Raw genomic sequence first — 24,977 nt, 5'->3', positions numbered from 1 at the left:
TCAAGTGCTAAATTATGAAGAAGAAGCCAAATCAAGACCCGAGACTCGAGAGCCCCGCGCAAGGGCGGTCAAAAATTACCGCCCCAACGCCAAAGCCATTGTCCAGGAGGCGAAGTCCAGAGAGCCTTGCGCTAGGGCAGCCAAAGAGTATCGCCCCAGCTCGCCCAGTCCAGAAGCCTTGGCGCTAAGGCTGCCAAACATTACAGCCCCAGCGCGCTGCCTACATGAAGGAATCCTAGTTTCCTAGTTAGAGTCCTAATTAGTTTGGTAACTAGATTTTGCAATCTTTTAGGTTAGTAAATAATATACACACGAAAATTGGTTATTGTAAATAATGAATTCTTGAGTTTTAATCATATTGATTGAGCTTTCTCTCAAATTTCAAAGTTTGGCTTTGTATACACCTTTGTGTGTTTCTCAAATCAAACTTATCAAAGTTTAATACTTTGTGGCGTTTGTCGCTTGTTCTTCACTTGGATTGTCAAAGATGAGTTCTTTGAATGTTCGTTTGAATTTCGATTGTTATCTTCGTTAATATTTGTTGCTAAATTCTTCATAATTTAGAGGTGAATATTATACAGTTACTTTATTCAAAAAGTTTGGGACAACACAACTGTTTCTTTGTCTCATCGAATCAAGGGCGTGACCATGTTTTCGAGGGTGTTTGCTTTTCGTGGTCGAAGAATCGCATCACAAGACACGTAAGAAAGTTTCTTGCAATAATATTCAATCCTTGTACAAAGATTTTCTACAGCAAATATAACTCAAGTTGACCCCTTCTATAGGCTTCAATAATTGATAAATTAAACATTGCAACTTTTCATATATGATCTTTCAAAAAGGTGTAAACAATTACTTTTGAAACTGTATTGTTTCAGTACAAATACAACTTTTCATACACACCTTTTCAATATATACAAGTATATCTAATAATCCCCTGCCATTTTCTATATATTGAAATTCCTTCAAATAATCACCGAATATTCTTGAGAATTCATGCATCAACAATGGTATCTTTCGATTGGACCATTATCTTAGTAAATGTTCTTTAAAATTACTCCATGAAAATAGGTAGACAAGCTTTGAATCATCGGTATATGAGAATAACCACATAGACCAATACACACAAATTTAAAACTTTCATTTGTCATAAACGATACATTAGGTCTTGTATCTCTATCCTTTCGTGAGTGTTTACAAAGTCTAGTCCATGAAACTTTGTGGATGCCCTAAATCCAACACCCATATGTGGCATTTAACAAGACTTGTTAAGAAAATTATATAATCTTTAACTACTAGAAATATTACCAACACTGTGTTCAAATCACTATAACACGGCACTTTAAATCATTTAATTCAAGATTAGAAGATATATCTAGCATTGAATTGAGGTTTCCATTGTTCATGTTTTATTGGTTGGGCTTTAATCTCATCTTTTTTGATGTTTGCAACACCATTTCTCTATTCAACCCTTTTGTCAAAGGATCTGCTAGATTTCCTTTTGATGGTACAAAATCATTTGTAATTATTCCACCTGTAATCAAGCTTCTTACTATACTATTTCTCAATCCAATGTGCCTTGATTTACCATTATACACTTCACTGTAAGCTTTCGCTACTGTAGAGGCACTATCACAATGAATAGATATTGGTGCCATTGGTTTGGGCCACATTGAAATTTCAAGAAGTAAATTTCGAAGCCATTCGGCTTCCTTGCTAGTTGATTCTAAAGCTACGAATTCAGATGCCATGGTGGAGTCTTTAATACATGTTTGCTTCTTAGAACCCCAAGAAATTGCTCCTCCACCAAACATAAAGATCCAACCACTTGTGGACGAGTGGTCATCTTTGTTAGTTATCCAACTAGCATCTGAATATCCTTCAAGAACATAAGGATACCCACAATATTGTAGGCTATAGTCTTTTGTGCCTTCAAGATAACTAAGTATCCTAGTTATTCCAAACCAATGTTGCTTATTTGAATTGCTCGTGTACCTACTTAACATGCCAACATCATAAGCTATATCGGGTCTTTTGCAAGTCATTGCATACATTAGACTCTCAACAACTTCAGCATATTCCAACTGAGATATTGAACCACTGTAGTTCTTGACATAATTGATCTTAGGATCTATAGGAGTTGAGGCATGTTTGCATTCTAAATGATTGAACCTCTTGAGAATTTTCTCTATGTAATGGGACTGTGAAAGTTGAATTGATTTTCGATCCCTTACAATTGTTATTCATAGGATAACATTTGCCTCACCTATGTCTTTCATTTCAAATTTTCTAGATAGCAATTCTTTGGTTTTAATGACTTGTTCTAATTCGGTGCCAAAAATTAGCATGTCATCTACATACAAGCATATAATAACACCTTTGCCTTAGATATACTTGTTGTAAACACATTTTTCTGATTCATTTATCTTGAATCCATTAGCAGTAATAACACAGTCAAATTTTTGATGCCATTGTTTCTGTGCTTATTTTAATCCATACAAATATTCACAAGTTTGCATATTTTTCCTTCTTGACTTGATAGAATTTCCGATTTTTTCATATATACTTCTTCTTCTAACTCACCATTTAGAAATGCTGCTTTTACATCCATTTTTTGAATTACCCATTTTTGGGTCGAAGCTAAAGCAATAAGTAATCGAATTGTAGCTATTCTAGCTACCAATGAATAAGTATCAAAATAATCCAAGCCATGTTTTTGAGTAAAACCTTTGGCTACTAATCTGGCTTTAAACTTGTCTATTGTTCCATCCGTTTTCATCTTCTTTTTGAAGATCCATTTAAAGTCAATAAGTTTGGAACCGTGTGGTAAATGCACTAATTCCCAAGTTTTATTAGCCATAATTGAATCCATCTCATCATTTGTCGCTTCTTTCCAAAACGAGGCATCTTGAGAATTTATTGCCTCATCAAATGTTTTGGGATCACTTTCGGTAATAAAACAATAAAGTATTTTGTTACTTAGTTCTTGTCCTGTTCCTTCAGTAAGAAGATGTGTTACATAATCTGAGCCAAATGACTTAGTTCTCTAGGCTCTTTTTCTCCTTCTTAACTCAATAATCTCTTTCTTGTCATTTGAAGCTTTTAATGTTGTGAAGTCTTGTTTTATTTTATCATAGACTTCCTTGCACATTGAGGAGAACCTAGACTCATAAAAAATGGAATCTCTTGATTCAATTATAGTATTAACTGAAACCGAATCATGAGGTACTACAACAATAAATGTATAGGCTTTGCTATTTTGTGCATATTCCAAAAATATGATTCAACACCTCTTTCTCCCAACTTTCTTTACTTTGGTTTAGGAACCTTCACTACAGCTCTACAGCCCCAAACTCTCAAATATTTGATGTTTGGTTTTTCATTGAACCAAAATTCATATGAGGTGATAGAATTTCTCTTAGTAGGAATTCTATTTAGTATATAACAAACAGTTAAAAGTGCTTCTTCCCAATATCCTTGACTTAATTTTGAGTTTGACAACATGGCATGCATTAATCCATTTCGATTAACACTCTATTTTTCCTTTCAGCCACATCATTTTGTTGTGGCGTATACGAAGCAGTTACTTCATGTTTAATACCACTAGTTTCAAAGAAATTGTTTTGATAGTATTCACCTCCTCTATCGATTCTAAGACATTTTATTCTAGATTCACAAAATAACACAACTTCAGCCTTAAATATTTTAAAATTTTCAATTATTTCATCATTAGTATGTAATAAATATACATAGCAAAATCTACTATAGTCGTCAATGAAAGTAGCAAAGTATTTTTTGCCTCCAAAAGTTGGTGTACCATGTAAATCACATATATCACTGTGTATCAGTTCTAATTTTGAAGTTTTTCTGTTTATTTTAGGAAATGGCTATCTAGTTATTTTTGTGAGCATGCAAGTCTTGCATTTTCATGCATCTTGTTTAATGCATGGCAACAAATCAAGTTTTATCATTTGATCGATTCTTTTATAATTCACATGCCCTGATCTATTATGTCATAATGTAAAAGGTGACTAAATCAAGTACACAAAAGAAGACATATTTTTATTCTTGTTTATCGACATGCCATTTAATTTGAACATGCCATTACAAAAGTAACCATTTCCAATAAACATTCCTCTCTTGCTAAGGACAAACTTATCAGCTTCAAATACAACTTTGAAACTAAACTTGTTAAGCATACTACCACTAACAAGATTCTTTCTTACTTCTGGTACATACAATACATTAGTCAAAGTTACAACATGTGTAGAAGTAAAATTTAAATCTACTTCTCTAGTACCTAAGATAGAAGTAGCAGATGCATTTGGCTACCATGCTCTGTATAACTTCTTTTGGTGCTTCACCTTGTTAGTTTTTTTTTCAAAAGGCGACACTCAAACTTGTAGTCCCCTTCTTTGTTGTAGTGATAACACTTTCCTTTTCTCCTTTTTTTTCGAGTTGATCATCTTTAGACTGATGTGCCCTCTTTCCTTTGTTGAACTTACTAGTCACTACAAGAATTTTGGCATACAACAACGTACCTACGACAACGGTTTTAGTGAAAAACCGTTGTCTTAGGTGTGTTTTTTTGGGGGTCAAAGAAAACAGTTTTTCTTTGAGTGTTTCTTGAGGGTCAAAATGTCTATTAGCGTGTTTTTTTGGACAATCAACTATAGTTTTAATAAAACCGTCGCAATTTTTAAATTAACGACGTCTTTAGCTTAATAGCGACGGTTACTGTCGCTAATAGCGACAATTTAACCATAAAATGTCGTTAATAGCGACGGTTTAATAAAAAACCGTCGTAAATTGTCTATAAATATCCGCACCCTCGGTCCATTTTCTTCACACCATAAATTTTTCTCTCTTAGATGATTTTAAATTCGAAATGGGATAAGTTCTTTCGCCACAAATCTTGGTAAATTTCCAAGTGTTAGTTAAGATAATGAATGTTATTAGTTTAGTCAGATTGTAAGTTTTTTTTGGAAGATTTATTAAATTATAAAGTAATTTTTTTATTTTACGTAAAAAAATCGCGACGGATTTAGTTAAAAACCTCCACTAATTAGCAATGAGTTAATCAAAACCCGTAGCTAATGATTAAACAGTCGTTAATTAGCAACGATTTTGTAAAAAACCATCGCTAATTTTAGCGACGGTTTTTGACTAAATCCGTCGCTAATTAGCGTAAACCGTCGCTAATTTGCGACGGTAATTAGCGATGGTTTTTCAAAAACAAAAAACAAAAAAACCGTCGCAATATGATAGCTACGACAACAATTTTTAACCGTTGTCTTTAAACGTACTTTCCACAACACCCTCAGTTACGGAGTCGGCTTCAAATCGTGTAGGATCTACACTTTCCTTTGGGCTTTATTTGCTCTCTGTTTTGTGCAAATAAATCAGAGCAAATATCATGTAGGATAAGGTGAAGAAACTAGAAGAAACAATACACTTCGAATTTTCTAGACACAAGATTCGTAAGAAAGTTTCTTGCAACAATATTCAATCCTTGTAGAAAGATTTTCTGCAGTAAATCTAACTCAAGTTGACCCTTTTTATAGACTTAAATAATTGATAAATTAAACATTGCAACTTTTCATATATGGCCTTTCAGAAAAAGTGTAAACAATTACTTTTGGGCTGTATTGTTTCAATAAAAATACAAATTTTCATACCCACTTTTTCAATATATACGAATATATCTAACATAAGATCAAGTCCGTAAGATGGTACATAAGGAAATTAACTAATATGCATTGAATTATACGTACGGAGAATAAGATATCCTTCCATTACAAATCAAACGATGCCACTGTTCAGATGGATTTTGATAACAACTAAACGATACACATTGTAACATTGGAGAGGTTGGATATGGATAATGGTCATGTAAGATAAATGCATGGCATACCTTCAAGATGAAATATTGCTTTCTGGCCAAGACGTAATCTGTGTTCCTGAGAATGAGAAGTTTATTCAATACATAAAACATGCAATTCCTGGTATAGAATTTTACAACAGTTAATCATCATGGATAACCCCATTCCCGTGATTAGGACACTGTTCACCTGTGAAAACGGCTGACACGTATCCCATTTTCTTCGAGGTATTAGGAATCCCATTTTGTACAGTGCCCAAGCCAACGCCTTATTTTTCCATAAATGCCCTTTCCCTTACTTGAGATTTAATCTGCGAATAAGAACAAGGTGAGTGATTCACTCGTTGTATCAGAGGCCGCCGCTATGGCTTCCGCAATTTGAAGGTGACAACGATGACAAAATTTTGAAGAGAAAGCAAAACAAAGGTTACGAGAAGGTGAGTGATTGGCAGTTTAAAGAAATTGTTACAAACTTCATCTTCTCACCATGTTTGTCGTCAATTTGATTTTTTCTTTCACCTTCATCTGAACTAATTTATTTTCTCAGCCCTATTGAAATCAGTGGAAGAGAGTTGCAGTACACGCATTTTCTGTTCAACTTGAAGAGCATTAGCCACAACATTGTACGAACAGGTTTACATTGTAGTGTGATGGCTTTCTTTCTAACTTCCGTATAAGTCCATAAGTGGCGAAAACAATTTTTTCAATAAATGTTGTATCAATGTTTTGTTTGTAGTCTTAATTGTGCGACTAAATGTGAATGTGTTCTCATTTGTTGAGTGTTGTGGCAAAGATGGACATGAAACGTAGAAACATGCTACTGGTTCTTGTGGTACAACAACTGTTGTTTCGAAATTTATTGCTGTTGTTTCTTCTAATCCGACAACGTACGAGAATGGTTGGGCAGCGACGTCGTGTCCGTAATCGAACACCGGTATCGTACACAATGACACAAAGAATCAATGCTCAAGTAATCCATTTGAATATGATCATTGATGCTGGGGATGTTCAGTGTGTGGTGAATCTGAGAATGAATCGCAATGCCTTCGGAAGGTTGTGCTATCTTCTAATGAATGTAAGAGGACTAACAGATTCTCGATATGTCCGAGTGCAAGAGAAGGTGGCAATGTTTTTGTCTATTTTGGCGCATCATAAAAAAAATCGGGTGACTAGTCATGATTACATGCGAAGTGGACAGACAATCAGTTCACATTTTCATGATGTTATGCGTGCCTTGATGAGGTTATATCCATTATTTCTTGTGAAGCCTTCCCCAGTGGATGAGAACTGTGACAATGACTCTTGGAAATGGCTTCAGGTATAATTTCTAACATACTTAATTGAGATGTAGATCTAAGTAAAGAGATGTGTTGTGTAGATCAAGGTATTGTGTAAATAATATACTCAACAGGGGTAAAACGGGAAAGTATATTTTACCATCTCAATCAATCACAAGGTTAACAATGGAAGCAAACAAAAATCATTTTTTATGCAAGGTATTATATCTCATGCAATACCACCTTATAATCCACTGTATTGTCTACATATTATTACTCCCATCATGTCTACCAAACGTAACGTCAAAGTATTTTAATCCATTAAAACATAATACGGGCTGTTAGATTTTGTTGGCAGTATGATAAGCCCAAATCTTATAGAGATTTTTAGTGATTTTATTTGTGCTTATCTAGACTTTTTATCCCAATTTATGTGCTTAATTGAATTAATAATTGTAGATTTAAATAAAAGATGAAAAATGATTAAATTTGGAAATAAAATAAATATACAAGACTTCAAAGGAAATAAAATATTTTTATCTTGATATTATTGAAGTTCTTGATAAAGATGAAGTCTAATCTTTGAAAATAAAATCTACAATCTTATTATCTACAAGGTTTAAGTGGAGATGGGCTTAAAAAGAATACAAGGAGAGGCCCATTTAAATGAATAAAAAGGAAGAAAAGCGTACTAAGAAGCAGCCAACACAGGAAGAAAGAAGCGCAGAAGACCGCGGAAGAGAGGAGAACAGAAGCTACTGTGAAGTAGTATCACTGCGGAAGAAGAATATAAGGGAGGAAGAGTGAACGGCAGAAGCAAGAGGAATTCCGCACACACGCTACAAATCATTGAGAATTCTTTTCCTTCTTTCTTAACTATGTTTTCTTCATTGAATTTAAACACTGATTTTGACTTTTATTTTAAGTTTATGGAGTAGATTTTTATAGACTAAGTCATGATAGGGCCGAGACATATTATTTTTTTGATGTTTTGAGTTTAATTCAATTAGATTTTTATTTTATTCATTGATTGATGTCGTTTATCACGTGTTCTTTTAATCTTGCCAATTAAATTGAATATTTGTTGGTTAACCTAAAACCGGAAGGCGATAGATTAATATTTGCTTCACACATCAATCAACACATGGTTAAATTGACTAGAAATAGTATTCGATTTCAGTGTGCGACTTTAGGTTGAAAAACTGGAATTTCACAGCGATCTAATACGGTTGAATCAAATTAAATTCAGTTAGGAATAATTGGACTGTTAGATTTAATTACGTTTATTAATTCGAGAAATCGTTTAATAAATAATTTTGGGAATTCCGTCGTGAATTTAATAATTAATTTAATGAATATGAATTTGACACGTAGATTATAAGTTGTCTCGGTACCGTTGTGCGCCTTAGTCGTGTCTAAAAAATTTGAATTTTCGTCTAAATTAATAGTTTGGATTATTTTTGCTTTAGTCAATTTATTTAAAATGTTTTATTTAGTTTTAATTAATTTATCTCCTATCATTTGAATTTTATTAGCCTAAATTAGGAAAAATAATTCACATTCTAGTGATTAAATATCAATCTCTGTGGGTACGATACCGGACTCATCTCCAAATACTATTACTTGACCTAGTCCGTTTGCTAGATTTATTCCCAACCAAAATCGTCGGTCAAGTTTTTGGCGCCGTTGCCGGGGACTGAATTGTTTAATATTAGGATTTATTATTTTCTTGAGATTAGGTTTTTATTTAATTTTGTTGATGTTACGCATATTCGTACGTTTAAAGTTTGTTTATTTTCAGGAATTATCTTACTATGCATGAACCGTGCTAGAGGAGACACAAAATTAGAGCCATTTGATCCAGAGATTGAGAATACTTTTCGACGGAGACGTAGAGCACAAAGGGAGAATTCCTCAGACTTTGACGTGGAAGAACAATTAAAACAAGAGGAGAAAGTTGAAATAGCAGGGATTGAAGCAATGGAGAACGAGGAAGATGATCTCACTGTCTATGATCTCACTAGACAAACCACTGGAGGTTATGGTTCTAGCATCACTTGCCCTACTGTGGAAGCAAATAATTTTGAGTTGAAGCCATCCATCATTCAAATGATACAATATCAAGTGAGATTTGGAGGATCGCAGACCCAGAATCCTAATGCACATCTGGAGGGATTTCTATCTATCTGTGACACAACCAAATTCAATGGAGTGAGCACGAATGCCATAAGATTGAGACTATTCCCTTTCTCTTTGCATGGTGAAGCAGCAGAATGGCTTAGAGATCTACCAGCTGGCTCTATTACTACATGGAATAGTTTGGTGGAAATGTTCATGAATCCATATTTTCCACCCACCAAGCTAGCACAACTGAGTATGGATATTTCATCTTTTCGCCAGAAGGATGGGGAGACATTACATACAGCTTGGGGAAGATTTAGAAAGATGTTGAGGAGGTATCCTCAACATGGTTTCTCTTCATCTGAACAAGTTCAGATTTTCTATAGCGGAGTAGATCCTTCCGTGCGTTCCATGCTAGATGCGGCAGCCAATGGTAGCTTATACAGGAAGACTCCACGAGTTTCACTTGAAATAATTTCAAATATGGCTGAAAATAGTGCAGGTTGGACAGATATTAAACGAGAAAAGAAGGCTGGAGTTCTTGAAATGGATGTGTTGAATGCACGTACTGCTAAGATTGATTGGTTGGCCATCAATTCTCTCAGCTGAAATCAAATCAAGCAAATCAGGTCCAAGGAATATTCATCGAGGAACAACCCATCTTTGATGAAGAAGCAGTGAATTTTGTGGGGAATCAATGGAGACAGCAATCCAATCCATACAGTTCCACATACAATCCAGGATGGAAGAATTACCCTAATTTGTCTTGGAAGAATACGGAGAATTCCCTTAATCCAACACATATTCCTCCACTGCCCATTCCTCAAAAAGTGAGACAACAAGGATTATTGGTACCTGCAGCACCTCCAGGATTCAAGCAAGAATATCAAAGACCAATTTATGAGGATTTTATGATGAAACATGTTATGGGAATGGAGACAAGACTGTAGAATCATGACGTTATCTTACGAAGGTTGGATGCTCAAATGGGTCAAATAGCCAATCAATTAGCAAATCGACCCCTTGGAACACTACCGAGTGATACTGAGAAAAATTCGAAAGGAGTGAATGCAGTGAGTACAGTGATCGAGGCCGAGGAAGAGGAACCAAAGAGGCAGAATTCTACAAATATGGAGGCAAAGAATGATGGAGGAATGAAACCAAAAATGGAAGATGCTAAGGAACAGAAGACTCAGACTACACGGAAGACAAGTAAGAAAGGTAAGGAATTTGATTCTAATGATAATATTGATATTAATACACTTCTTTTTCCTCAAAGAGCAAGGCAACTACAATTGGATCAACAATTTTCGAAATTTCTTGAAGTTTTTAAGAAATTGCACATAAATATTCCTTTTGTTGAGGCTTTGGCTCAAATGCCTTCTTATGCTAAATTCTTGAAAGATATTTTGACTAAAAAAAGGAAACTTGTTGATTTTGAAACTGTTAAGCTTTTTGAGGAATGTTCAGCTATTTTGCAAAATAAATTACCTCCAAAGCTTAAGGATCCAGGTAGTTTCTCCATTCCTTGCATTATAGGAAATTCTACTTTTAACAAGGCATTGTGTGATCTTGGTGCTAGCATAAATCTTATGCCTTATTCTTGTTTTGAGAAATTGGGGATTGGAGAAGTTAAACCAACCACTATTTCCCTTCAACTTGCTGATAGATCTATTAAATATCCTAGAGGGGTTGTAGAAGATGTTTTGGTTAAGGTTGATAAATTTATATTTCAGTTGACTTTGTTGTGCTAGACATGGAGGAGGATCGTGAGATCCCCCTAATTTTAGGTCGTCCTCTCTTAGCTACTAGAAGAGCTCTCGTAGATGTGCAAAAAGGTGAGTTAGTTTAGAGGTTGAACGATGAGAATGTAACTTTTAATGTTTTTTGTAGTATGAAATATCCCGTTGGACCTTCTGATTGTTATAGAATTGATGCTATTGATGATATTGTTGAGTGTAGCGTGCAGGATACTTTAATTGAAGACCCACTGAAAAAGTTTTTGGTTAGCCCAAAGTCCACAGAATCCAATAGAGAAGAGGTGGAGGAATGTATGAACTACTTGGAGGGATCAAAGCCTTTGCCAAGATCGTTGAATTCGAAGATTGGAGAGCTGGGGCATATTCCAAAATCACTTAAACCTTCCATAGAAGAACCCCCATTCCTCGAACTCAAACCACTTCCTCCTCATTTAAAATATTTATTTTTGAAGTAAAAAGATAAACTGCCAGTAATTGTTTCTTCTTCCTTGACAGGTGATGAGGAAGATAAGCTCTTGAGAGTGTTGAAGGATCACATATGTGCCATTGGATGGAGCATAACTGACATCAAGGGGATTAGTCCATCCATGTGCATGCACAAAATTTTAATGGAGAGGGAGCACTCTCCCACTACTCAACCTCAAAGGAGATTGAATCCAGCTATGCAAGAGGTCGTCAAAAAGGAGGTAATCAAACTCCTTGATGCAGGTATGATCTTTCCTATATCCGATAGCAAGTGGGTAAGTCCTATGCATGTTGTTCCTAAGAAAGGGGGAATCACTGTCATTGAAAATGAAAATAACGAATTAATCCCCACTAGAACTGTGACTGGGTGGCGTGTTTGTATTGATTATCGCAAATTGAATGATGCTACAAGAAAGGATCACTTCCCCTTACCTTTTGTTGATCAAATGTTAGAGCGTTTGGCAGGTCATGCTTTTTATTTTTTTCTAGATGGTTATTCTGGATATATGCAAATCCCAATAGACCCCGAAGATCAACATAAGACAACTTTTACTTGTCCCTACGGTACATTTGCTTATAAAAGAATGCCATTTGGTTTGTGTAATGCTCCTGCTACTTTTCAACATTGTATGATGTCGATTTTTCATGATATGGTTGAAAAGTATATTGAGGTTTTCATGGATGACTTTTCTGTTTTTGGTTCTTTCTTCGACTCTTGTTTGGTTAATTTGTTAAAAGTGCTAAAGAGATGTGAAGAAACAAATCTTGTACTTAACTTGGAGAAATGTCATTTCATGGTAAGGGAAAGAATTGTCCTTGGTCACAAAATTTCTGAAAAAGGTATTGAAATGGATAGAGCTAAGGTAGAGATAATAGAAAAGCTTCCTCCTCCTACTAATGTCAAAGGAATTCGTAGCTTTATTGGGCATGCAGGTTTTTATAGGCGATTTATCAAGGATTTCTCGAGTATTACCAAGCCTTGAACTAATTTGCTAATGAAAGATGTTCCTTTTGTTTTTTCTGAGGATTGTATACAAGCTTTTCAGGTATTAAAGCAAAAATTGACCACCACACCGATCATTGTCGCACCAGATTGGAATCTACCTTTTGAATTCATGTGTGACGCAAGTGATATTGCTTTAGGGGATGTTTTGGGGCAAAAGAGGGAGAAATTCTTGTATGTAATCTACTATGCAAGCATGACATTTTCAGGAGCTCAATTAAACTATGCTACTACAGAAAAAGAGTTGTTGGTTGTTGTGTTTGCTTTGGACAAGTTTCGGCCATACCTTGTAGGGAGTAAAGTGATAGTCCACACGGATCATTCAGCTTTAAAGTATCTCTTAAACAAGAAGGATGCCAAACCAAGATTGATAAGATGGATCCTTCTGCTGCAAGAATTTGACATAGAGATCATGGATCGCAAGGGGACTGAAAACCAAGTTGCTGATCATCTATCGAGATTGGAGAAGCCTGAGGAAGGTTATCAGCGTCTTCTACAACTCAATGAGCTGGAGGAATTTCGTCTTGATGCATGTGAGAATGCGAAAATCTACAAGGAAAAGACAAAGAAGTGGCATGATGCAAGGATTGTGCACAGGGAATTTGAGTCTGGACAAAAAGTTCTTCTTTATAACTCTCGTTTGAAACTCATGCCAGGTAAACTTCGTTCCAAATGGTCCGGGCCTTTTACTGTTACTGAAGTTTTTCCCTTTGGTGTTGTAGAAATCCGTGGAGATTCTGGAAATCCCTTTAAGGTGAATGGACATCGACTGAAAATTTTTCATGGAGGAATTGTGAAGCAAAAAGAGCCGAGTACTCCTTTGCACGATCCAACCTAATTTATAAAGGGAGTTGTCTAGCTATAGACAAGAAATTTAGCGCTTGCTGGTTGGCAACCCAGTGATTTATTTTATTTCGTTTCATTTTTTTTATTTTTTTACTTTATCATTCTATTAGGTTAATCCTCTGTGATTTTGGTGTGTGTAGGGAATATTGGAATGAAGTAAGATGACTTAAACTCTGGAAAAGCTAAACTGTTGAAATAAGAGATTATCAGCACTGAGGAATTCTACCATCCCCATGTTGTCTCCATGGATATTAAAACACACTGCCAGGGAAGTGTTCTCTTACTATTCTACATCCAAATTCTATATCCTTTTTGAATGGCATGACACTGAGGGTAGTGTAAATCTAAAGTGTGGGGGGGATTTGATTCGTGTTTGTTTCACGTCACAACACTTAGCATGTACTTAAATGTTTAATCCTCGAGCATGAAATTTTTTTTTTTTGGTTATTCTTTGAGAAACCGCACTAGTGATTACATGATACACTAATTGACTTTCTAGATTTTTGAACACTCGAGAAATTACATCACACCTAGAATTGATTGAGACGATCTGTAGTTGTACCAGAAGGATTTGAGCACAAACTAGTTTTGTATCATATTTTGAGACATAATCTATGCACTTTAGGTCATACTTATATGAATTAATCGTGAATTGGTAAAAGGTGAGCTCATGAAAAAAAATCGAAAAAAAAGAGAAAGAAAAGAAATAATCTAGAACTTGTCTGATTATTTTTCGAGGCGAAAATACGGAGGAGAATGACTTAGGGATGATTTAGGCGATCTTTGGACTGTTTGAGCCTTTCGAGCCTACCCAATGCATCATTCATATCCCTAGTATTCCCTTTTGAGCTTAATAAATCGAATGGAGTGTGTCAAAGATATACAATTAGCCCCCATTCGTATTCCTTCAAAATCCCACATCAACTACCCAATTTTAGCTCATACACTATTCCTCTACCTTAATTTTGAGAGAAATAAACTCTTTAGTGCTTTAAAATTTTCAATAACTCTCATGTGCTGATTGATAAGAAAAATTGGAGGAGTTTGAAAAAAAATCATGAAGAATGAGAAAGGAGTTGATGAAATATATATATAATTATAAAAGAAAAGAAGGAGGATTGAACATTGTATGATGTGGTGATTGAAAAACTTAAAAGGGAATGTTGTTGAAGATTGAAAAAAACTGGAGGAAGAGAAAAAAATATGGGGGAATATGAATGAAAGTTCAAGGAAGATGAAAAAGTTAGGTGAATGAATGATGAAATTCCATAAGGGAAGGAAGATAAGAGATGAAGGAGTTCGCTGTATGATTAAATTGTTTACTTTCTCTCATTTTGAATCTCCCTACCATTATTGTAGCCGTGGCCTAACATTATAAGCTTGAAAAGACCTATTGATCGGGTCATATTCCTCCAACATTTAGTGGAGAAAGATATGAAAGATAAGTTTATGGAGTGTTTCTTTATATGAAAAAAAATCAGAAAATATGAGCACTCCTTGAACTAAAACACCTTTGAGAAATATGAGTATTGACTTCCACACTACACACGTCTCATTATCTTGATCTTTTCTAGTGAATGCTTGAGTTTTAAAATTGCAACGAAAGTGAATTTTACGATTTTCGAAGTGTGATCTTTTGATTGAGTGTGAAGGAATTTAGTATGTTGAAAAGTGTTGATTGTGTCATTTTTTGTGGTGAATCATTGAATATTCCTTCGGTATATTTTATTCTCTGATTTGTTCGAGGACGAACAAAGGCTAAGTGTGGGGAGATTGATAAGCCCAAATCTTATAGAGATTTTTAGGGATTTTATTTGTGCTTATCTAAACTTTTTATCCCAATTTATGTGCTTAATTGAATTAATAATTGTAGATTTAAATAAAAGATGAGAAATGATTAAATTTGGAAATAAAATAAATTTACAAGACTTCAAAGGAAATAAAATATTTTTATCTTGATATTATTGAAGTTCTTGATAAAGATGAAGTCTAATCTTTGAAAATAAAATCTACAATCTTATTATCTACAAGGTTTAAGTGGAGATGGGCTTAAAAAGAATACAAGGAGAGGCCCATTTAAATGAATAAAAAGGAAGAAAAGCGTACAGAGAAGCAGCCGACACAGGAAGAAAGAAGCGCAGAAGACCGCGGAAGAGAGGAGAACAGAAGCTACTGTGAAGTAGTATCACCGCGGAAGAAGAATATAAGGGAGGAAGAGTGAACGGCAGAAGCAAGAGGAATTCCGCACACACGCTACAAATCATTGAGAATTCTTTTCCTTCTTTCTTAACTATGTTTTCTTCATTGAATTTAAACACTGATTTTGACTTTTATTTTAAGTTTATGGAGTAGATTTTTATAGACTAAGTCATGATAGGGCCGAGACATATTATTTTTTTGATGTTTTGAGTTTAATTCAATTAGATTTTTATTTTATTCATTGATTGATGTCGTTTATCACGTGTTCTTTTAATCTGGCCAATTAAATTGAATATTTGTTGGTTAACCTAAAACCGGAAGGCGATAGATTAATATTTGCTTCACACATCAATCAACACATGGTTAAATTGACTAGAAATAGTATTCGATTTCAGTGTGCGACTTTAGGTTGAAAAACTGGAATTTCACAGCGATCTAATACGGTTGAATCAAATTAAATTCAGTTAGGAATAATTGGACTGTTAGATTTAATTACGTTTATTAATTCGAGGAATCGTTTAATAAATAATTTTGGGAATTCCGTCGTGAATTAAATAATTAATTTAATGAATTTGACACGTAGATTATAAGTTGTCTCGGTACCGTTGTGCACCTTAGTCGTTTCTAAAAAATTTGAATTTTCGTCTAAATTAATAGTTTGGATTATTTTTGCTTTAGTTAATTTATTTAAATTGTTTTATTTAGTTTTAATTAATTTATGTCCTATCATTTGAATTTTATTAGCCTAAATTAGGAAAAATAATTCACATTCTAGTAATTAAACATCAATCTGTGTGGGTACGATACTGGACTCATCTCCAAATACTATTACTTGACCTAGTCCGCTTGCTAGATTTATTCTCAACCGAAATCGTCGGTCACAGTACAAGCACCGCATGTGGACATTATACCTAGATGCTGAAACAGCAAGAACAAAATAACTTTAAAACTACCAAATAAGTTCACGGGAAGAATTTGATAAAAAGAACTAAAACAGCAAGAACAAAATAACTTTTCTGGGAAACATCCCTACAATAGTTAAAATTGAGATGCTTTTTAAATATGGAAAATGGCAAAATAAAACAGAAATGAACAGCGCTTATACTCCAGAGCAAGATCCATTAGATTTTTATAACGTATGACAGAGAAGAAAACTATGGACTAGACTCTTTAACTTACATAATATGCAGCCCATTGAGAGATCTCATGCTTTAGATCAGAATCCAATTTCTGCAACAGTTCATAAACCAACCTCTGTAGAAAAATCAAAATATTCAACTCACAACTACAAATATGAATAATAAAAGTGTTCAACTCCAGGTAGAGGTAATAAAGAGAGTAGATTATGGAACCTTTAAAATAATCTCTGATGGAATGCAATTAATGAGTAGTTCATACAGCTTTCCTTCGGACCTAAAACAACCTAAAAAAATAACTCAAATTTAAAATATTTGTCCCAACATAAACAATAAGGTTAAACACCACAAATACACAAAACTGCCGACAAGAAAGGCATTATTGCATTAACAGGGGTACTTCATTATGGTAGAGGTTCTTTCAGCAGTTACATTAAGTTCATTGAACTAAGCTAATGTCCTGTGCTTTACTGATTAAAATGGTCTGCCGATAACACATTTCTTCAGTTCAGTTGTCTGTAAGAAATATGACACATATTAAAAGCGGCGTGACGTGTAGGAATTGACGACGGCTAAGAAGCCTAACATTTTTTGACGAACAACACATGCAGCCTCAAATTTTAGAAAATTGAGACGTGCACGCACCTCTTCCTTTGACAATCAAGCTCCCACAATTAACTCGTTGATGGTATGAGATGCCTATAAATAGCAGTGATTGAGGTCCCTAAACATACAATCTCATACATAATAATACACCATCTATAGAGAGATTAGAGTGTTTAGAAGGCTTCAAATCGGAGGAAAATCAGAATACTTAAAGATGATTCAATGGCCGGATGTAACGCTCGATTTAGCTTCCGCATATTTGTTTATCATGTTTATATACGTTCATAAACATGATTTTTAGAGAAAATCTCTAACACTTGGTATCAGAGCAACTAAATGCCTCTACCTTGAAAAATTGTTTTCATATCATGAAATTTTGAAAATTTTTCTTTCTGAAATCTACGTAAGAAGCTTGAAGATCGGATAAAATAACTTACCTGAAAATTTGTTCTCGGTTGCACCTTGAAGTCTTGAGATGAAAATATTCAGTTTTCTGATTTTTTTAAAAATTTTTTGAGAACAGAAAATTTCATTACGAAAGTTTCTGAAATTTTTTATTTTGAACGAGAGGATGAAGAAGACTTCGAAAGTTTACAAATTGTGGCAATTTAATTCATGCATTTCACGTATCTTATGAATTCAATTATTCAGAAGACAAAGCATTCAATTGCAATGGGACCCACAATTAATTAATATGGGACCTACAATTTGACAATTGAAATTGAAAGTGTCGGTTTTAATTATTATTTTTTAAAAATAATAATAATAATAAATAAATAATGATTAATGTGTTATTTAGTTATATGTACAATTCGGTATACATATATCATTTGTTCAAATAATTTGTTCACATTAAAATAATTTCAAGTTCGACGTAATTTCTAATACATGTTTAGAAATTATTTTTGCATGTTAGGTATAATGTCAAATGTTATGGATAAGTGTTTGATGTATACATGCAAATTTAATATTATGTTTGCATGTATTATTGAAATTTAAAATGCAAATAATATTGAAAAATAATTGGTACATCAATATTCACATTGTGTTCATATTAAATTATATTAAGTTGTTTATAATTTGAAATGAACATATCAAGTAAGATGTGAATATAATATTATAAAATATTTCAAATATTCAAAAATGAACAAATAATCCTCACTTTATCACTACTCTGATAGAAGAGAAAAACTGATTGAGAACGTATTTGTTCATATTAAGTAAAAATATGAATATAAAGTTATTTAATGAAAAATTTTGGCTTATTAAGATTCACATAAATATGGATAATTAAGTTGAATAATAATTATAAGATGACGTAAGAAAACATGATCTGAGGGAGTTCTTCATAGATCAGTTTAAACTGCCTTGACTTGCCACTGGTCTCCTTGAGGATTGTTGCTCTGACTAAGAGTTAGGTATTTAAAGGGCATTATCACTACCTATCTTTCTTGGGAGCACTCTTGGAAAGTGTTGATTGTGTTACTAAATATTATTATATAAAGATTTAAGTAAAGCCAAAATTTTTGTCTAGTGATCCGTATAATTTTAAATAATTAAGGTTTAGCCACATCACCCTTAATTATGAAAAATTATACATTAAGTCAGGTCTGGATCACATTAAGGGGGCATTTATTAAGTATAAAAATAAATAAAATTGTCCAGTGATCCGTATAATTTTAAATAATTAAGGTTTAGACACATCACCTTTAATTATGATAAATTATACATTAAGTCGATTAAAGATCACATAATGGACATTTATAAAATCAAAATTTATGTCTAGTCAACCGTCTAATTTTAAATAATTAAGGTTTGGCCACAACAACCTTAATTATGCAAAATTATACATTAAGTGGACTGAGGATCACAGTAAAAGACATTTATTAAGAGCATAATTATTTAAAAATTTGTGATTTAATGTCTTAGTGATTCGTATAATTTTAATTTATTAAAGAATATCTATAACATCTTTAATTAAATTAAAATTATACATTAATTTTTAATCACATTTAGTTATAACAGACATAAATTACATAAAATTATTCATCATTTATGTAGCGTCTACTCGTTTTAAAAGTGCGGAAATATTTTTTTTAAAATAAAAGCTCTCATTTTCGAAATAACATTTAAAATAATCGTAATCATCTTACCGTAAAAATAGTGCAGTTTAAATTAACCAAACTTATCCAAAATCATATGTAAACATAAACGAGTAAAAATCTTAAATTCATCAACGTATGAAAATATTCATATCCTCTTCATATCATAAATCGTAATGCGGAAAACATGTGGTCCTCGGGTCGTGTCACCCCACCAAGTCTGCCTACTAAGAGTTCGGTACCTCCAAGTCTCCTCAGCATTTAGCTCACCTGCATCACACACGCCTAGTGAATCTAAAGACTCAACACACCTGTACCAGAAATAACAAGTACATATACATAGCACACAGTGAAAAATATCATACTCAACATATCTTTCATGAACTTAAAAGCATAACGTAAACGTCTCGTGTAAAATCATATCGTGTCAAAGTATGTCATCTCATGTCATCATATACGTAAACGTGTCGTGTAAAATAATATCGTATTAAAGCATGTCATCTCATGTCATCATATACGTGTTAAAGCATGTCATCTCATGTCATAATATACGTAAATATTTTCTTTTTAATTGAATTCAGTTCATTAGTTGTGACTTTCGTATAAGCTCTATCGTATCATCTCTATCGATGGATCCATCTATAAAACCGTGGTACCCGGCGGCGGGGACATCAGCGACAGCATTACCCGTCCACTGAGCCTTGGTCTCAGCCCATCATATCTGATATCATCGTATACATATACATCGTCAGTCACAACCAATTCACATCCTTCAAAAATATGCTTATATTCATCACTTAATAAAAACATACATATACGTAACTTTTCCTTTAAACCAAGCATGCAACGTATATTTTCATGAAATCTTACAAATCGTGATCATGATGCATAAGCCTTTAAAACATAGTAAATTTTTGCTCAGGGCGCTGTCTTGACCAAAATCTCACCCCGGGTGCAAAATGACCATTTTGCCCCTGAAAACTCAAATATTATCATTTTGCCCCTAGACGTAAAATTTCATGTTTTTGACATTTTCTTAATTTCATTGAATCTAACATGTCCCAAATAATTATTTAAGCGTACAGAATTTTCCCATATTTTTATTTCCCTTAAATCGATGAATTTTAAATTAATCTTTAAACATAACATATTAACGCGCTTTAATCCCGAATTAAATCAAACCTTAACCTAAAATTTTCAAATTAAAAACTTAGACTTCTAATAATTATTTGAGTTTAAATATAATTTTTCATAATTTTATTAAGCTTAAATATAGGCGTTTCAATAAATTCTTTACTTAACGTTTCATGTTGCGACTAAATCCCGGATAAATCCAAAACTCATTATTTTGATCCGAACCTTACCAAATTCCTTAAAATATCCCAAAACATATTTAAAAGCATCCCTAGACGTAAACTCGAGCCCATTTCATAACTTAACCAAATTGTTCTAAAACTTGGACCGGGGTTTCGGTTTTAACCCGAATCGACTCGAAACTTAACCGAATTTTTCCTAACTTGTTACCATATCTTAAAAACATTTAAAAGATCCTGAAATTTAATATCATGCTTATGATCTCAAGGCTGATAATTCAAGAAAACACTATTATTATCGGCCCTCCCTTAATTGGCACCTTATTTCCCTCATCTTCCCATAATCATGTTTCTTACCTACCACCAGCTGTTCTAGTCCCGAACCAAGACCTCTAGGACCTTGACCAGACCTTTAAGAACCTACCAGAACCAAGCAACTCGTCCCATGCACCCTCCTCCCTTTTATGAACCGAGACTCATCAACAGCTCCTACCTCGGCTCACCCCTCTTCCCTTGGCTCGAGCGATCTTTCCGTCCACTAGCACGGTTTGAGCCATTCCAGACCCCAACTCAGACCCACCATGGTCTGGTCCAGGGCTGGAGAAGGCCCTCACGCGGCCAGAACATGGAAAACGCGATCGAGCACTCCACCTCGCACAAACCACAAAATCTGATCGGCCCTCGCAACTTTGCTGATCTCGACCCAGCTGCACACACCAGCACCTAAACCTCAACAACCAAGATCTGCACAGCCCCCTGCCATCCTAATACAGCAGCCCCTTGCACCATAATTCAGAAAGCGTGAGTAATATTAAAAGAAATGCATGGCATGAACAAAAACCGAAGATCCTCCATGCTCTCGGTTAAATCGAGAATAATTCATGCATAATACATACAAATCAGATATATATAACGTGAATGATGCAGAAAAGAGGCTACAAAGCGTGCCTGATGATTTTTCACGCAAGGAGATCGAAGATCAACGTCGGGAGAGCGCCGGGGAATTTCTTTTTGCAAGAAATGTGATTGCCGAAGCTTGGCTATGGAAGGGGCTGAAACTGAGAGGATTTTATTGAGGAAGGGGGAAGGTGTCGGCTAGTGCAATTATTGGTGGAGAAAGGATAGGTGTAGAGTTAATTAAGTATTATTTAATTAGTTTAACAATTAGCTCATAGACCCTAAGTTACTAATTAAAAGTTAAAAATGATTTTTAAGCCCAACAAGTTTAAAAATAGGCTCATTGAATCCAAACACGCTCCCGAAAAATATTTCGTATTGGAAAGATTTTGAAAATATTAGCCGAACCCCCAAAAAATCTTCCCGATTTGATAAAATTTATGTACCGATAAAAATTAAAATCATGCGGGTAAAATACCCCAAAATTCCATTTCTTGAAAAATAACTTTAAAACATCTTATATTAATTAATAAAAAAATTACCCATTTAATTAAATAATTTTTTCCTGAAAATTATCCGGTCTCCGTTCCTCGTTCGAGCACGAAATGAAACTTAAAAATCATAGTGCATGAACTTTTAAAATTTCATGAATTAAATCCTATCATGTAATAATAATGCATAAAAATAATTAAACTCAATTTAATAAAATAAAAATACGTTTATGCTTTAAAAGAATTTAATAAAATACCAAAGAATATAATAATTTGCATGCACGTGGTTCACGTGGACTTTCCAATTTTCGGGACGTTATAATCTCCTCCCCTTAAATTGAATTTCGTCCCCGAAATTCGCTTATCCTCGATAAACAAAAAGTTTAAACTCTTAATTCTAGAATCCCAATATTCCACGCTTCCGCTGCGCTACTATGATAAAATAAATGTTAAGCTGTCATTACATTTTCCTCAATCCTAATAAACTCTACCTTCTAAATCATCGTTTGCAAAACTCAACTTATAACGACCCATGATAACCTAGTTTCATTTTTTCTATAACCTCAAATTTCAATTTTTCTTAAACTTCCCAATATTAGAAATGACAGTCCGAATTTTATTGCGTCTTACTTTCTTATACTATATCCAGAATGTTCATTGACCTATTACATTCGCATTTATGCATTTCAACTTAAGAAACCTTAACACAAAATGTTACTGATCGATTCATATCCTTGATAATACACTCAAATTTAAACTTTATCTCAACCCCATAATAATATTAGCCTAAGATCCTTGAATCGAATCTTTATCCTACTGCACCAAACTTTCGTAACTTAACTATTTACAAGTACATCCCCAATATAAAATTGTTGCAAATCTTAATCTTCGAGTAACGTTAATCTATAAAACCCAAACATACAATATCGATCTTCTACCTATATTTTAAATCCCTTAAATTCCAAATTACATGCTTAAACTATTTCCTTTTCAATTATAATATAGTTGAGGCCTAAGACTCTTAGACTTTCCTCCTTGAAACGAATGTCGCATTCTTACATATTCCTAATGCTAATTAATATTAGCGTATAAAACTTAATAAGTTATCCCATGGTAGCATTAGACTAACTTTAATAAATCAATTTCACTTATAACCCATAGAGTTCTAGAGTCCCCATATCAAGCTTTTAGATTTCTTACTCGATAAAAATTTTAATATTTATTCATTGATAACTTATGTTGAACACAACTAATTCTTTTTTGTTTTTATTTCAGCCAAAAATTCCGTACGAACAAATATCCTATAAATTTAAAATTCAAATTTATCTAATCCAAATAGATTTGGACAAAATAATTCCAATACACATATCCGTTTAGCCCCAAGTTTATTAATGACTTTCAAAATTCCTCAAGACAAGATGTCTACCTCACCTCCTACATGCTTCTATCAAATATCTTAACCATTAATAACACTCAACTTTCTAGAAAAATTAAATTCCAACAAAGGTATAATTTTAACTCTTAAGATCACGATTAAAAATCATGATACATCAAACTTAAGTTCCCAAAATTTTGTTAACTTCATGTCTACTCTTATAACTTAACTAACCGATCAACTTAACCTTAAATTGTCATCACTTTAAATTCTTAATTTTCCACCACATTATTTCACTAATACTTAAATTTTTAAGCTCAAGATAGATGCATCCTACAATGTCTTGAGTATCATTTCTTATAATATTATAACCCAAATATTTCAAGGATCCAAATATCCCTTCAAATCTAAATCATCAAAAATTCATGTCATTTAAACAATTTGCTTCTCACTTACTGCTAAACAAATCCCCCAAATTTCTTAAAAATTGCAAAATTAGTTCTTACTTTCCTCGAATATTATCCGATTTGTCCTTAATTTCAAGAATCCAATAATTACCTATAAGTTCTTGGCGTTCCTAATCCCACTTTATAAGTTTCTCGTAACCTAAAGTTCAATAATCTTAAGACTATTAGACCCAAGATCAATTCTCATAACATCAAAATTCTAAAGTTCTCAAAAATTACATTTTTGGCCCTACAACTATTCGAAATTTGCATTTTTGTCCACCTAAAATTTTCGACTTAGCCTCCTTAAACCTTAAATTTCTCGAAACTCAAAATTTAATCCCAAAGTTTGGTAAATTCGAAAATAGTCCATTAGAATTTTATTTTTGCACTTAATTCCTCAAATTATTGGTTATTACAATTTGGTCCTTAAAATCCTCAATCCATGCAATTCAATCCTTAGGTCCCACTAGGTAGAGCATGCATTCTAAATAAATTCTACGTTTTTATACTTCCAAAGATCGTCGTAATATTCGAATCGTTAATCCTTACATTGAATCCTCAAAAAGTAATTCAACTAGGAATCACGTACCATCAGTAATTTTTTTTAGAAATTCTAAAAGTCCCAAAAGCATTCATAACTTTCAAGATTAACTTATTACCCCAAAGAGTAGAACATCAGTACTTCTAACCTAAAAATCGGTATAATCAAATCATTATCAACTTCTCCTAAAGACCAATATTCGAATTCTTAGACACGTCCATTTCCAAATGTAACAAACATGCAATTTAATCTAGTTTTTAAAACAGTAAATACTAAAATCATAAAAGCAGTTAAACATATACCGTAGATCATCATAAAGCGTAAATCAGGTTAACATTCATGTGATATGAGTAAATCATTTAAAACATTTAAATCATAAAAGCTTACAGACTTGAGGCTTGAAGACTGAGCGGCAGAAGCTGGAGGTGGCACAACCCTATACAGGACCCTTGCTCTGATACCAACTGAAGCGTCTACTCGTTTTAAAAGTGCGGAAATATTTTTTTTAAAATAAA

At 33.6% G+C, this 24,977-nt stretch overlaps 2 long non-coding RNA genes across 3 annotated transcripts in view; both read right to left on the bottom strand.

Moving 5' to 3' along the window:
* LOC142530317 (uncharacterized) overlaps positions 1 to 17,045 on the bottom strand; it is a 44,166-nt gene extending 27,121 nt beyond the window's left edge. Inside the window, exons 1-3 of one of the 2 annotated variants that reach the window (XR_012816123.1) lie at positions 16,905 to 17,045; positions 16,732 to 16,806; positions 5,915 to 5,960 (exon numbers count right to left, since the gene is read on the bottom strand). This is a non-coding gene — a long non-coding RNA (uncharacterized LOC142530317). Of the gene's footprint in view, positions 1 to 5,884; positions 5,961 to 16,731; positions 16,807 to 16,904 lie in introns of those variants that run through there. The other variant, XR_012816122.1, reaches the window with a different exon arrangement.
* Positions 17,046 to 19,496: 2,451 nt separating this feature from the next.
* Positions 19,497 to 21,796, bottom strand: LOC142530326 (uncharacterized). Its single transcript, XR_012816124.1, has 2 exons — positions 21,658 to 21,796; positions 19,497 to 19,666 (listed from the first exon to the last, which is right to left on the bottom strand). It is a non-coding gene; the product is annotated as an uncharacterized LOC142530326 (long non-coding RNA).
* Between the last annotated feature and the right edge of the window lie 3,181 nt (positions 21,797 to 24,977).

This window comes from Primulina tabacum, chromosome 2, assembly GCF_025594145.1.
Source record: "Primulina tabacum isolate GXHZ01 chromosome 2, ASM2559414v2, whole genome shotgun sequence".
NCBI classification, from domain to species: domain Eukaryota; kingdom Viridiplantae; phylum Streptophyta; class Magnoliopsida; order Lamiales; family Gesneriaceae; genus Primulina; species Primulina tabacum.
Note: the sequence above shows the minus strand (reverse complement) of the source record. Positions and strands in the feature narration are given on the sequence as shown.